At 42.4% G+C, this 9,879-nt stretch overlaps 1 long non-coding RNA gene across 1 annotated transcript; it reads left to right on the top strand.

Annotated features, from left to right (window-relative positions):
- Positions 1-6,671: 6,671 nt before the first annotated feature.
- On the top strand, positions 6,672-8,134 carry LOC147422621 (uncharacterized). Its single transcript, XR_015186760.1, has 2 exons — positions 6,672-7,515; positions 7,667-8,134. It is a non-coding gene; the product is annotated as an uncharacterized LOC147422621 (long non-coding RNA).
- The last annotated feature ends 1,745 nt before the right edge of the window (positions 8,135-9,879 follow it).

Consider the following 9,879-nt stretch of genomic DNA (forward strand, 5'->3'; position numbering starts at 1 on the left):
ACTTCAGAAATTGCATCAGACACACAAAGCGCCAAATAGCTCTTGCAGCCAAACCGCATGTCCGTTTGCCACCAAACTTCACGAGCGGCTTTCCTAGACCATCAACAACCAAGTCCTATGGTGGTAGACCACCACAAGTCATCGAAGACATGAAAACGAAACCACGGGTGCTTCTAGAGCGACAAATTTCCAAACAGAGCTCTAGTGAAGCCAAAGTCGACAAAAACCATATGACAAGGATCCCAAGGGACCATGAAGCTATGGAGACCAACATCAAGATATTTCATCGCCGAAAAGCACTCCAAGAGTTAGAAAACGGCTCGGAGGCTCTGAAATCCACACAGGGAGTTTCTTTCTATCAATTTGACTTCTTTGTTGAAATAATGCTTAAAAGGGACTCAGAGGGACTTAGGGCAGGTACCAGTAGCATCTCCAATACAATTTTCATCAGGAGACATCCTACGCGTAGGATGTCTCAAGGCCAAATCTGGGCACCAAACCTAACATTTCGCATCATACACAGCTTCTACATGCTAGCCACCAATTTTCATCACATTTGGACAAAAATTGACCTCATATGCATCAAAAAGCGCAAAGTCAGAGCATAGAGGCAATAATGGGCCATAGACCTACCAAAACTTGTCCAAATCAAATGAAACTTGCACAATACACTCATGAGCACATTGCGAAGCTATTTGTGGGGTCACAAATGAAAAATGATGAAATAGACATCCTACGCGTAGAATGTCTAAATGACCAAATTGGCCCCCAACTGATATTTTTCAGTTCCAGATCTCTTTATGGCACTTTCATAAGCCCATATATCAAGTTTCAAGCCATTCCCATCACATTTGGCCCCCAACACCTCCAAGATTCTCTTTTTGAGCCCAAAAACACTACACATGCTCTTACCAACACCAATTCTTGTCCAAATCAAAATCCAAGAGCAACGCCATGTTCCACATGCCAAGAGCTACCCATAGAACCAATTTCAAGCTATTTTGATGAAAAAGACATCCTACGCGTAGGATGTCTCCAGCATGATTTTGACCTACTGTGCAAGAACTGACTTCATAGGGGCCATTAACATGGTGCAACGAGCTTGTATATCAACTTTCAACCCATTTGAATATCATTTGCCACCTGTTGAGGACATCCTACCCAATTTGTAAGCCAAAATCCAGAATCTGCCCAGAAATGCACTTTTTGATGCCCAAACCCAATTCCAATCACATAGCCATGTTCAACAGGTCAAGGACCGCCAGCATACCAAGTTTCACCAAAAACAGGCAAGATAGACATCCTACGCGTAGGATGTCTTAATGATAATTTTTGGCCAGAATGATACTATGAGCACATGCAGAGTTTCCCTAGTTCCTTTTAAGTTTTATTTTCAATTTTCAAGTCATTTGGATAGTTAAAACTCAGTTTCTCAGCTGATATGAAAAAAACGCTAACTTCGGACTACTGAGTGCAACAAGATCCATGGCAGCCGCAAAATCACCGGCAAAGAAGAAGAGAATGACAATTAAAGACTACTTGGAAGAAGTAGAACCATTGTGATCCCAGAAGGAACCTTGAAGCCAACCAGCACATGGATTCAGGATGATTTGCTAGAGTCCAATGATTTAAAGATCTACCAAGGTGTGTTCAAAGATACTGAAGGAAATGCAGTAGAGCTACCCATGATACCATGGGAGCTCAACGAATTTGTGAGAAGCAAGATGGGAGATTATCTGGAAAAGATGGACCTTCATAACTACTTTGAAGCGTTGCCAGCGGTGATTGACATCAAAAGAGTGTGGGAATTTGTAACCACTATCAAAGAAGATGGAGTGGCCAGAGTCACTGATCTGCAAGGCAAGCCGAAGGGTGGTGGTAGCCGCTCTTGACATCTCCAACAAGGGAGATAGTGTGACAAAGCGCCGAGATGAAGTCAAGGTGTACTTCGAAAAGAAGAACAACTACACTTTTGAAGACATTCCAAACCCAAAAGTGGCTATCATGAGCCAGCTCTACAACCAATACTTCCACATGTGTACAAAGCGGCCACAAAATTATAGAATGCCACCTGGAGCCATTGCCACCACCTTCACCTGGGAGATGCAGAAGAGCAAGCCAAAAGTGATCAATTATGCTGCCTACATCCATGACAACCTGGTGAAGATGGGGAACAAAAATCCCACCTACATCGTACCTCGTGAGCTAATAACAAAAGTGGTTTATGGAGCACTGTATGCCAAACTGGCCAGAACCTCTTTCACAGAATGATTGGTTAAAGTTGAAAGAAGATAAAGAAGAAGAACCTCCCAGGGCACCCAGAGTTGCCACGCGTTTGAAGCCCCGGTTAGAAACCGTGCTAGAAGAGCCGCCGGAGTCGAAGAAAGGAAAGAAGGAAAGTGTATAAGTGTCGATCAAAGAAACCAAATCGCAAAAAGCGACGCGGCTAGAGCGACTAATGGAAAGCTTCAGAGCTGAAAGAGCACTCAAGGGAGATCTAAGCGAGCTGTGGAAGCCCTCCCTGGAAGCCATGTCGGGATCGTCTTGAAGGGTGCACCAAGATCGGTTTGAAGACTATATCAAAAATTTTGAGATCCTGGATGCTACGATAGAAAATATCCCTAATGTCCCTTTGTAGAAGAAGAAGTGGACGAAGTACGACGACAGCTATTGAAAGAGCACGAAGGCCAAGAAAGGGAGAGAAAGAAAAAGGCAACGGACCGGGACTTCAAGAAGAAGCCAGCAACTCCACCATCAAGCAGGGAGTCCAGCCCACCGCCATCACCACCTCCTCTTAGCCCTCTACAAACCCAACAAAAGGAGGATGAACAAGAAGATTCAAAGCAAGAGAAGAGCCATGAGAAAGAGCAGAAAGAAGAAGCTGAACCGAAAGAGGAGAAGTTAGATCCAGAAGAAAATAACTTCAGAATATTCCTTGATCTACTAGCTGCGGGTTATTCACGAGAAGAGGCAGCCACTGTGGCCTTTGAGTTGGCAAGCACAAGCCCAAGGAGCAGATGCAGAGCCTGCGGTTAGTGGAACTGAAAGAGATGGCCACTGATACAGTGGACCTACAGCCACCGACCAATGAATGGGATGTGGTGATGCACAAGCTAACCAAGCTCAGGGCAAGATCAATGGCCACGGAAAGTGAAATTGATAATCTGAAAGCCAATGAAGTTCAGATCAAGGCTGAAGTCAACTCACTACAAAGACAGAGCCAAGAGCATATGGACAAACAAACAAAGCTGCAAGCTAGTTTGGACGTGGCATTACAAAGATGCTAGGAGATGGAACGAGAAAATCAGGCAGCAGAAAACAAGCTTCAAAGAGCTGAAGAAGAATACACGAAAATCAGCAAGTCATTGACAGATGGAGAGAGAGAAAGGGACAACCTGACTCTACAACTTGCTAAAGAGTCCAAAGAAGTGGAAACCCTGAGGAATGCCAAAGAAAAGGAAGAGATAGAGCCATGAAGCGAGCCAGGATGAAGTGATCGAACTGAAAGATCATATTAAAGTCAAAGATCAAACCATCCAAAGGCTGCGGGCATCTCTTGCCGGAGTTAGAGCTACTAGCTCGACTGCATCACTTCAGAGAGTGAGCTATATGAAGAAAAAATGAAGGAGCTCCAAAAGGAGTTAACACTAGAGAAGTGGCAAAGGCTGATGTTGGCCGAGGGGTTTATGGTAATGCAAAACCGCCTAGAAGAAGAAAATCAGGCCATGAAGAATGAGTTAGAAGCCATCAAGAGAGAGCTCGAGGAGGCGGAAAATATAAATGCAGATCTAAACGACCTCCTAGTAAACATGGGAGAGCAAGCAAAAGAAGAAAAGAAGACACTTCAGAAGCAAATAGAAGAGCTGAGAGGCCAACAGCAAATGGAAGAACAATAGTTTATCACCGGGCCAGCATCCATGGAAGGAATCGACATAGAGAATGTGTCAGATCCAGTGGACACCACCATGCAAGAGGAAATCCTTGTGAGACCCTCACAAGAGCCACAAGAAGAAGAATTAGAAGAGAAACTGCAAAAGGCCATAAAAGCAGTTGTCAGAGACACAACCAAAGAAGTGTTGGAATGGGAGTAGAGAGTGTTTAAATCGATGACTATTCAGAAGATAGATGCCAGTAACCTTTGGCATGAATGGCTACATCCCTCTCTCCCATATCCTCTGCTAAAATATGAAGCTTCCACAATCAACAAACGAATAAACGAGGAGCCAACAGTACCATTGTACAAAGAAGATGTCTCCAAACCTGAAGGAGTCAAGCTGATAGTGGACTCTCAGCTCAGGTGGAGAAAGGCATGGCTGTCAAAGTATCCTCAATATCTAATTCATCTGGCAGAGGCACCTAAAGTGATCGGAGATAACCTCTGTTTCTGCCCTCTACCAAGGATGCGGACATGGAAAGCCCATGAGTTGTTGTAGAGAAGCCAACCCACTTGGCTAAATTACCCAAAGCTTCCATGCTTGAAGACATGCGAGAGAATAAGTGAGCAAATCATGGTGAAAAACCTAACGGGCGCCATAAAATTGTTCACTAGCTCGCCTGACCTATCTCGCATCATGATGAGAAAGATATGTAAAACACTTTTGGCAGTCTTCGAGACCTTCAAACTAAGCCAGGCGACAGACAATATCTTCTTCTTTCAAGATACATATAGATGTGCATACGATCTATCTGGTCAGCCTTTTCACGAGGTGATACATGCATTGTATCAAAGGATTATGTTTTTTCCATCTTATCACCTCCAGGCCTTTGAAGAAGCCTTCTACACCGGCTTCTTCACAATCAACACAGACATATTCAGCCCGATGCTACTAGCTCAACATGCGAGATATGAGTCCCTTCTCAAGATGAGAGAAAGCCTACACTGAAGACGTAGCTCAACTGCCATTTCGGGGATGACATGAACAAGGAGGGGGGAGTGTTAGCAGCGGGACACACCCTATGGAGCTCGGCGGAAGATTATTTTTTGTAACTATTCATTTATTGAGAAAAGCCGACATTTCACCTTTGTAAATAGTGGGGCTTACAGAAGCTTCCAGATTGTATCCCATTTTTGACATTTAGATTTAGTAGATGGTTAAATTGGAACATTAGGGTTTGAGATTGTAAGGTATTTATAGCACTTTTTGACCTTAATGATAAAAACCTTTGTCATTTTAAAAAGTTTTGTCTGTGAGTGAGCGTACTGTGTACGAGAGAGAGAGAGTTTTGTCTTGACGCTACGCGCGCACCGGTGGTTGGAATCGAGTGCGGAGAAGTGCAACGTGTTGCCCCTGACGAGAGCTACGCGCCGATACCTACATTGCGGGTGTACGGTCTGGTTTTGCGAGCTCGACCTACGAGCTTCATCTGGTGATACGGTGAGAATATGTTGTATGTTTGGCATTTTAGCATATCCACGCGTTTGCATTGAGTAGAGCTACACATTAGGCACTTTAGTTTTCGAAAACGACGACCTGCAAATTTCGACCAGACATCCTACGTGATTTTGCACCAGGTGTTTAGGGTTGGGATTTTGGTTCATAGACCATAGAGAGAGCGACCTATTGCTATTAGTAGGGTCTCCTGCAAGTTCTGTGGCGTTTTGAGAACGTTTGATGGGTATTTGGCTCTTGGAAGCGTTGTAGGAAATCTCCTCTTATGCACTCCTGAAGGCTGTAGCTTAGACATTGGGTAGAAACCTCTGTAGGAATTAGTTGAGAGTCGGTCGAGTGTAGATTGACACTCTATGCTTGCTTTCACACGCCTGCGGGTCGAGCTTCGTCCTTAGCTGACAAATCTTGTTAGGTGAGTTCTCGTTGTGCTGACGTCCGTCGCGGCGTATTTGCATATATTAGTACATAACAAAAGATAAGTCGATCAGTCCTAGAATGATGGGCGTATATACAATGCATGGGGAAAAAAAATCCTAGCGAGGGAAAAAATGCCCTAGATCACTACCACATATGAACGGTAAAAAATCCCCCTTTGGAGTAATATCGTGAACGAGAGCTGGCACATAATGTATAGGAAAGAGCCATGCCATGAGTGCATGATCAATCCACAAAGGGGAGTAAGGCCAAAGATTTGCAAAAAGCTTCAAACTTCTCATGAGGCAATGCCTTTGTGAGCTGATCTACAAGGTTGTGTTGTGTTGGCACATAACCCAAGATGATATCTCCTACTAAGAGTTTCTCCCTGACATAGTGATAATGCACCTAAATGTGCTTTGTGCAAGCATAAAAAAATGGGTTCCTTGCAACTGCCAATGCACTATGATTGTCATTGTAGATGATGTTGATATTGTCATCTCCAGCATCAAAATCATCCATAAGGTATCTGAGCCACATATTGAACCGTAGCTATGAAGATTGCCCTGTATTCAACCTCACAAGTGGAAGTGGCCACAATAGGTTGCTTTTTGCTCGACTGTAATATGCATGAACTATGGATCATGAAAAAAAAAACACTTGTGGACACTCATGTGTCAAAACAACCAGCCTAATATGGGTTCAAAAAATCATGTAAATCTAGTGACAATGATCCCCCCTTGGGGTAAAACAAGCCAAGATGTAAAGTGATACTCAAGAAGAAGAAAATACTCTTGACAGTGTATCGATGCTTAAACGTTGGTCTATGCATAAATTTGCTGACATGTGAGAATACAAACTAAATATCCGGCCTTGTATTGCATACATAGATAAGGCATCCAACAATAGTCTGGTAAAGAGTGACAACCTCCTCAAGTTGTAGCATGGCGCTACAATATGCAACAAGGAGACATAAGGGAGTACGTTGAAACCTCTTTGTTTGATAATGATGTGATCCAATTTTGTGTTTCCATTTTTATGAAATCAACAAACATATGACACTATGATGTATGGGAGGTGCAAGTTGCTTGGCTAAGAAGTGGTTTGGACCTTATCTTAATCCTGGTGGCGTATCCTGCTTCAGCTGAGGTGGTGTGAACCCGGCCGAAGCCTCATCAGTGGCTGTTGACATAACAACCCTCCCCGAGCTGGCCATCACTGCCTGCTGCGGAATCTTCACTTGTTGCCCCGCGGCTCCTGTTTGCTTCCTTGCAAGGGAAGCGGGAGCAGCTTTCGCTGCTGAGAGAGCAGAGGCTGTGATCAAGGAATAAAGCTCTTCTCGTGTTCACATACTACACAGGAGTAGGAGAAAGTCTGCCAGTGTAGGGGCAGATCTCTCTCTCTCTCTCTCTCTCTCTCTCTCTCTCAATTAAGGAGCGCACGCAGGTGCGCACTCCTTGAGAGAGTGTGTGCGCGTCCCGGCGTGTTCTTTTTCTTTATGGTTCTTCCTTAAAATTGAGATGATGTGAGTGCCAGCAGCGGTCAGCTTCCCAACCTCGTCCATGTCGCTGGAGTCCTCCTCGATTGTGTCGAAGGTTCGATTAAACATCCTCATCAATGTGCTTCCCTCCCTCAGTACGCCCCTCTCTCTCCCCTTCTCTCACAGCTTGCCATTGATCACATCCGAGGCCATGGGCTTGCTTTATGACAGGTGCTCTTTATGTTAACAGACCTGTTTTAAATATAGACGATTGAATTTAATGTCAGATCTTGAGCTTAGTGCAATAAGTGAGTGTCTGCTTGCTGTAGGAGATCAAGGGATTTTTGTGCTCATCTTGGTATATGCAAATTTTCTTTTCTAGATAGTCATTTGCCGCGAGCCACGGAGGGGAATACGACTTGAGGAAAGGCAGATGGGTGAAAGACAAGAAGATGAAGCTCTTATACACCAACAATTCGTGTCCCCTGTTGATGGCCACAAAAAACAGCTGCGAGGGAAATGGGCGGCCCGACAAGTAATATGTCAAATGGCATTGGCAGCCGCAGGGGTGTGACCTGCCGCGCTTCGATGCAGACCTCTTCTTTCGCTTCGTCCGCGCCCGGGGCAAATATTTTTGGTTGGATTGTTCAAGATTTTTTAATCTTTATTCCTTTTTGACAATTGAGATCCATTTTTGCGCGCTTAGCAGGTAATTTGTTATAGATTACCTTGAAAAAAATAGCGATTATGTCTAGAGATAATGAAGCAATTCATCTCCAAAGCCTACATAATCAACCCAAATTCTCGATTTAGCAATTTATCTTAATAAGCAATGAGTCTGCTTATGAAAGGTGCAAACTTTTTAATCTTTGGAGAAATTTAATTTCACAACCTGGGGTATTTTGAGCGAGAAGTATGGAAAATTTGAAGGGCATTTCAGGAATTTATGACAAAATAATAGGGATAAGTGGGGAATTTTTGAAATTTGAGGGGTATTTTGGGAATTTCCATAGATTAGAGGGGTATTTTGGTAATTTTCCCTTTAAATATCTAACAAGCTGAAAAGGCACAATGTCAAGGATTGGCTCCGAGTCATCGTTTCTAAGAAGGAAAGAAATGTGTACGAATTCAGATACTTCAATATTGTTTTAATTACGTCATATAGGAAACTATCCCAAGAGACCTTAAAGATCTATCTGACGAGAGAGAGAGAGAGAGAGAGAGAGAGAGAGAGCAGCGTTCACAAAAGAATTTTCTAGCAACCGATGGGAAAAAGGAGAGCATTGGAAATCTCTCTGTTTTCAGTGAAAGTTTTAGGGTTTTTACCATTAAAATCCTCTAACTTTAGCTAAGTAGAAAAGCTAAATAAAGGGAGTATAAACTTTGAGCCATATGCGTTGGAATTTTTTTGGTGCAAAGCTAGGTGACCCTCCAAAGTAGTTGAGACTTTCCATTTTTGTCCTTTAACACTAGGTTGGTAATGGGACACTTTTATGTCTTGTTAAATGACCATTTTCCTTGAATTATGTCAAGAGTTTCAAAATGGATTTTGAGGTGCTATCTATCTAGAAATTTGTCTCATGAGCTGAAAAAAACTCGACATTTTTTTGGAATATCAATTCCGTCTTTAACCTTGTCCTTGCACAACATTTCACAACCTAAATTGTGTGAAAAAACGAGTCCTGTTTTTGGCTTTTTTCAACCTTTTGCAACTATACCACTCTAGAATTCATGTTTGTGAGGTCTATAATGCTAGAGAACTATCTTTAGTAGTCCTCAACATGTCCTGATGCTTCTAAGGAGAAATAAATGTTAAAGTTGTAAGTTATGACCAAAGTACAAAAATTGTCAAATCCTGTTTTTTAGCCAATTTTAGCTCTTCTATGATTTTTTTGGTGGCTTTCATGATATCCAAATGCAGTTTTGATTTTCTATGTCGCATATTGTAACATAAAGCTAATATTCCTTGAGTTTTGGGGCACCTAGTACCCTATTTTGCATAGTAGACAACGATGGTTGATTTTTTCAATTATAGAAGAAAACGAAACACTCTAGTATATCAAGTATAGCTTTTTCAATATTGTTAGTTTCTTGTGACAACTACATGCATTTTGTAGGTAGTAACCATATCTAGTCATAGGGATCAAATTTGGCTAGATATTGAATAGTTTCTATGGGATTCTACAACTCATAATGTTGAACCCAATTTTTTCATGCTTGCTGGATTTAGCACTTCATCTTTGTCCCCAAGATTCCCCTTGGTAAGAGATGTAATATTCTTTTGACATGCTTCATGGCTCCTTATGAACCCACCGGACAATAGGGAACTAAGAAACATGCATATATTAATTTTATTGAGTGTGGCTATAGAAACTTTGATGATAGGTTTGCAGAATGGTAAAAACTCAACTTTTTTGTACCTATTTCTTTTGGCAAAACAAAAAATAGTGAGTGAGAAGCAAGCATATGTTCAGATCACCAACCCATTGAAGTTAACTAGGGAATTTATCTCAAGTCCTACAAAAATCCATAATCTTATTTTTATGCAACAAAATGTAAGAAATGACTGTTTTGATGAAAATGGACTGGTCCATC

The sequence above is a fragment of the Adiantum capillus-veneris genome, chromosome 27 (assembly GCF_014529385.1).
Source record: "Adiantum capillus-veneris isolate H3 chromosome 27, ASM1452938v2, whole genome shotgun sequence".
Taxonomy (NCBI): domain Eukaryota; kingdom Viridiplantae; phylum Streptophyta; class Polypodiopsida; order Polypodiales; family Pteridaceae; genus Adiantum; species Adiantum capillus-veneris.